Raw genomic sequence first — 6483 nt, 5'->3', positions numbered from 1 at the left:
CAGGATAAAGCAGCTACAGATGATGAGATGAGATGAGTAAAGTATGTACCCTAGAGTTACCATATATAGAATTATTTATTAAACTTAAATTCTGGGTGGAAAACATTTTAACTTTTTACCCCTTAAAGCAGTTGCTACAGCCGCCCTTGTATATGTATATACTGTTCACCCTGAGAACATACAAGAAAAAAAGTCTAAAGACAAGGTTTTAGACAAGGCATCATATGTCGTCATTATGGGATATACACGGGGTCGTCATATGTCGTCATTAAGGGGTAAAGAGTTAAGGATTTTTTTTCCAAAACGGCCAGGCCTGAGTTTCCCAAAAGCATCGCAGCACAAAGGTCATTGTTAAATGGAGAGCGAGCAACACAATGAATGCTCTCTCTACTAGTTAAGACGCTTTTAGTGTTAAAGTGCATATTCTGGACCAATTTTGGGGTTTTTTTATATGAAAGTATGTCCCTTTACACACTCATCCAGAAGGGTAATTTTGCACAAGGCCATCTGTCTACAGCAGAAAAAAATAAAATAACAAAACGCGTCTGGAAAAATCCCAAGGGAGTCTGGAGCCAGATTCATGACGTCACCTGCGGAAGCGTGAGCAGGCTGCGCGAGCTTTGCACGGTTTCAGTGCACAGCCTGTGTAGACCAAGCGCTCCCATTTCTCTCTCATTGTCCGGTCTTTTGGGAAACGATGAGCACTAATCCCATCAAGATTGGTGTTGCTACACCCTCCTACGATACATCTGTTAACCATTTTAATAATTACGTGATAACGTTGAAGAAATTTGCAGAAAACCACCAGGTCGTTTTCTCATAAACAAACCAGCGCTGACGTAGGATTCAGAGGGAGGCGTCCCGCACGTGACGTCATGAAAATCAGTGTTTGTCGGGAAATCCAAATGCCAAGTTTTTTCAGAGGCGGACCAATTCGCCTCAAATGGCTTGATTTCAACTGAATTTTTCTGGTATTGCGCAAGGTAAAAAAAACTGCACAAAATACAAGATGTGACAGATATTTGACCAAAGTTTAATATAAAATAGGAGAATTACATTGATCTTGCTCCTGAATTTACCTGTGATATGCACTTTAAAAGGCTTTTGGGAAATCCACCACAGATGGGGAGAGTGGGGACAATTCATGTTACAGGTTTTTTCTTGTGGTTCACAAACATAAAATTGTTAAAAATGTGGGCATGTACTTGCATGAGGATTAAACTTATTTCATTCCTTCTTGAGAATGGAACTGAAGAAGCAGCAGCCTTTATTTGTCACATGCACAGTGAAATTCATCCTCTGCATTTAACCCACCTGAAGCAGTGAAAACACACATACCCAGAGCAGTAGGCAGCTACACTACAGTACCCGGGGAGCACTTCAGCCCAAGGCTGCCTCATGTTAACCTAACTGCATGTCTTTGAACCGTGGGGGGAAAACAAGGGCACCCGGAGGAAACCCACGCAGACACGGGGAGAGCATGCAAACTCCACACAGAAAGGCCCCCGTCGGCCACTGGGCTCGAACCCAGAACCTTCTTGCTGTGAGGTAACAGTGCGAACCACTACACCATCATGCTGCCCGGTGACAAACTGTTTTGGCGAGTCAGGTTTTGGGTAAACTGACGTTTTCCTATCACTGTACCAGCATTGTGTGTTCATACAGTTCATATGTTACAAGTTTTGATAATAAATAAAAATTAAATATGTAGGCCTAGGTACTTTATTTTTGTTCTATGTCTCCCTACTATGTCCCAAGTTTCCCAACACAATGCCCCATGTCTGCCTGCAAAAAAAAGTCAGAAGACGCAGTGGCTTAATTTTATTTACTTCAATAATACGCCGTCGAGTCTACCTAAGACGGTGTATGTTTGTCGGAAGCATTTTCCTGAGGAATGTTTCCACAACTTGGGACAGTACCGGGCAGGTTTTGCACGTCAACTGTCACTGAAGCCTGGGTCCGTACCAAGCATCCCTGCCGCATCAGCAACAAACACCGAACAAGTAAGTGTATAACTGGTCGTTTTGCCGTGTTTTAAAATTGGTGCGTTAGCCTAGCAATGGCTACATTAGCTGTGCAGCTAACCGCTTCCTGCAGTTAGCCAGGTAATCTGCGCTACAAAACTAAAGAGCATGCAGCATGCTCTGTTAAACTGAGTTTAGTCTGGAAATTGACTGTAACTTATGAGCTTATGTTTGACTATTGCTCTGCAATGCATGTCTTCTGTTGGATAAGCGCTATGTTGCTGTAGTTGCTGCTTCTATCCTCTTTGGTTATGGAGTGCGTGTTCAAGCCTAGGGTATTATACGTTCGTAAACTACCACTCCGAACACTCTCACTCTCTGTTCTCTGTGTCACGTTGAGTTTACGAAAGGAGTCCGAGGGAGAACGGGGTTTTGTCTTAGCAGCGTGGCTACAGGCGCTGATAGCAGCGAGTATGTGTGTGCGCAGCTTGGTCAATCCCCTCCCCCTCCCCCCATGGCCCGCCCCCACCCTCTACCCTTCCCCGCCTCCTGCTTCTCATTAGCAAAACGACGCACTGTGAAAAGCGCTGAAATGGGGCTTTCTCCCAGGAGGCTATATTTACGTGCCGAGGGTTCATTTCGAGAAAGGCTGTGGATATAACATCCGGAAGTCTCCACAAGCCCGTTTAAAGCATCAACAAACCACTATGCCATGGGACCTTTAAGGTAAGAGTGAGCTCAGTTTGAGCCAGGACCTAACCTACAGTTAGTTCAAACATACTTATGCACCCAACAGCCTGCATCATTTGTGCCAAATTGTGCTGTGTGCTATTGTTCGTAATGACGTGCAGTTTGCAATTTGTCAACCTTTTGAATATGTATGTGTTTTAATAGATTCACTCTTTATGTTCATTGTATGCCATTTGTAGCATTTTAATTGGCTGGTACTGAATTGTTTGCACATTTAATTTGTCAAATTAGCTTCAGGCTTAAAATAAGTGAATGTGTGACTTAACAAAAAAGCACTGCCACTAATTTTATAGCAGTTTTGCTACCATCATGTTAAAATAAACATGCTATTTGAACTGGATTGTTATTTGTTTTATTGTGGGATAAAAAGAAAATTGTGTATGAATGTGAGTGTGAATGGTTGTCTGTGTCTATGTGTCAGCCCTGTGATGACCTGGCGACTTGTCCAGGGTGTACCCCGCCTTTCGCCCGTAGTCAGCTGGGATAGGCTCCAGCTTGCCTGCGACCCTGTAGAACAGGATAAAGCGGCTACAGATAATGAGATGAAATGAGAAAAAGAAAATTGAACTCAAATTTTGAAGTTTTTACTTGGATGAAAGATTAGTGGCCTTAAAGTTGAATTCTTATCATGTAAAACTGAAAAAATTAAGTTTGTGTGAATATGAAGGCTAAGTTATCTGAGACCAAAAGTATAAGTTGGCACAACTTTCTTCAAAACTTAAAAATCTTAGTTGTCACATAAACTCAAAAATCCTGTGCAGTAAGTTGCCTTGAATTTTTAAGTTGGCGTAACTTTTTTTTTTTTTTACAGTGTTGAATCATCATCAAATCCAAACAGGTGAAGCCCCAATTCTGACATCTCATTATATTCTTCATCCAAAGGTGAAGTAACATTGCGCTCAGGTGACAATTCCATATTTCAATGCAAAATTGCTAGCTGCTAAACTTGGTCTACACAGGCTGTGCACTGAAACCGTGCAAGCTCTCGCGGCCTGCTGGCGCTTCCGCAGGTGACGTCACGAATCTGGCTCCAGACTCCCTTGGGATTTTTCCAGACGCATTTTGTTATTTTTTTTTTTTCTGCTGTAGCCAGATGGCCTTGTGCAAAATTACCCTTCTCGATGAGTGTGTATAAAAAAAATGAAATTGGTCCAGGATATGCACTTTAAAGTGACAGCTTCAGGTTTTTATGACCTGAAATTGCATTTCCAAACCAAGGCACATAAAGACTGCATCATTAAATGCAGGACCTTCAAGTCTATGGAGCAGCATTTTGGCGTAAGTCCATCTGCTCGGACTGCCCAGACTTCTGTGATGGCTGCAATAGTTATGTTCTGCCAATTTCTTGTGGAACACAACATCCCCCCCCAACTGTGGCTGACCATTTTTCGGAGCTAGCGAAAAAAAGTTTCCCGATTCAAAGACTGCACAGGAAAGCATTTCTGTGTCTCATCTCATCTCATTATCTCTAGCCGCTTTATCCTTCTACAGGGTCGCAGGCAAGCTGGAGCCTATCCCAGCTGACTACGGGCGAAAGGCGGGGTACACCCTGGACAAGTCGCCAGGTCATCACAGGGCTGACACATAGACACAGACAACCATTCACACTCACACCTACGGTCAATTTAGAGTCACCAGTTAACCTAAACTGCATGTCTTTGGACTGTGGGGGAAACCGGAGCACCCGGAGGAAACCCACGCGGACACGGGGAGAACATGCAAACTCCACACAGAAAGGCCCTCGCCAGCCCCGGGGCTCGAACCCAGGACCTTCTTGCTGTGAGGCGACAGCGCTAACCACTACACCACCGTGCCGCCCCGCATTTCTGTGTGTTTTTTTTAATTTATTTTTTAAAAGTTTTTACTGCTTGTATGTAGGAAAGCTTCCTCCATTATCATGTTAATTTAGAGAGGCAATACTGGGAGGCACCGTTTATACAATGGCAACTGTAGTTATCCAGTGATTTCGCTTCCCTAAACATTTTAATTGCTGATAGACATTTTATCCTCCTGAGAACCAACCCATAGACTTGTGTCCTCTGTAGTTGACATTTGTTTTATGTGCACACCCTCTTACTCTTTCAAGCTATTCACTTGAATCCTGGTGTCTTGTAAAGAGTGCATCCTTTTTTTTTTTTTAAATCTAAATTGTAAGTTGTTTTTTTAACCCTACCTAGTAAGGAAATCACAACAAGAGAGAAATTGAGAGACACATTCTTCTTGGTTCCCAGGAGGATATGTAGACACAGATGACCAACACTCGTTACTACCATCAGTCTTCAGTAAACTGGAAAAGTATTGAATGAAGAGTAATGGTGGTAATGACCGTTGGTAACCTGTCTCTTAAATGTGTAGTAGGGGATGGAAGCAATTTAACACCATCGACATGTTTGCCATGCTCTGATTTTCTTTTATTGACCAGGAAAATAATCTGTACTTGCCAGTTATGTACGTAGACCTAACCTTTTATTCATTTGTTGTTCACCCAGGATTTCGCATGCAAATGAATGAACACGACCATGGTCATCAAAGGAAGTTTAGCCCCTGCTTATACAAATCCTGTTGCTGAAAAAATGCGCCAGCAGCTTTTTCGCCTTATGATGGATGAGAGCAATGACAGAAACAGCACCAAGTGCTTGGTCATTCTGGCACACTGTAGCAGTCCCTGTAGGTGAGTGGAGCACAGAAGGACAGAACTGTTTTAACAAAACTCTCTTTTATTTGCACTTTTCAGCTGCAAGCACACACATCAGCTGTCTGGTTGTGGAGAGAGTCCCTCTGCTCTCACTCTCTCTCCTTAAGAAGGGCGCGGTTACTGGGAAGACACACAAACACATCAATTAACAACAGGTGTAGTGATTCTGCCACTTAACTTCCCCGACTCCGCCCTCCTGTCACAGACCGATGCTAGACCACGCCCCCGCTGCCACACACGCATTTTTGAAGATGTCTGTGTAAAAACCAGAATGCTGGATTTACCAGAACTTCCTTCTGGTAAAGCTTCAACGATATTTGAAGCTGTTGACAGCTTCATGAGGTAAGAATTTATTGTTTAAATTGTAAAATGGTGTGCCAGTTTGCTGAATCTGTATACCTGTTTAACAATCTAGACTGGAAGTGTGTAGTAATATGTATAATATTATAAATACCTCTATAACTTTTTACAATTACAAAATGAGCACTAATGCGGGCGGCACGGTGGTGTAGTGGTTAGCGCTGTCGCCTCACAGCAAGAAGGTCCGGGTTCGAGCCCCGTGGCTGGCAAGGGCCTTTCTGTGCGGAGTTTGCATGTTCTCCCCGTGTCCGCGTGGGTTTCCTCCGGGTGCTCCGGTTTCCCCCACAGTTCAAAGACATGGAGGTTAGGTTAACTGGTGACTCTAAATTGACCGTAGGTGTGAATGTGAGTGTGAATGGTTGTCTGTGTCTATGTGTCAGCCCTGTGATGACCTGGCGACTTGTCCAGGGTGTACCCTGCCTCTCGCCTGTAGTCAGCTGGGATAGGCTCCAGCTTGCCTGTGACCCTGTAGAACAGGATAAAGCAGCTAGAGATAATGAGATGAGCACTAATGCATAATGCATATTTTCAGTGAAAATGACATCCCCTGGGCCAACATGGTTGGGTTTGCAAGTGACAATTGCAACACCATGATTGGCAGGAAAGATTCTGTTTTGACCATGCTCCAAGCAAAAAGTCCCTTATGCCATTTGATGTTGTGCCATGCAGGGCAAATGATGGCAAAAAAAAAAGTACCAATAGATGTATACTGGG

This window comes from Neoarius graeffei, chromosome 16, assembly GCF_027579695.1.
Source record: "Neoarius graeffei isolate fNeoGra1 chromosome 16, fNeoGra1.pri, whole genome shotgun sequence".
In the NCBI taxonomy this organism is placed as follows: Eukaryota; Metazoa; Chordata; class Actinopteri; order Siluriformes; family Ariidae; genus Neoarius; species Neoarius graeffei.
Note: the sequence above shows the minus strand (reverse complement) of the source record.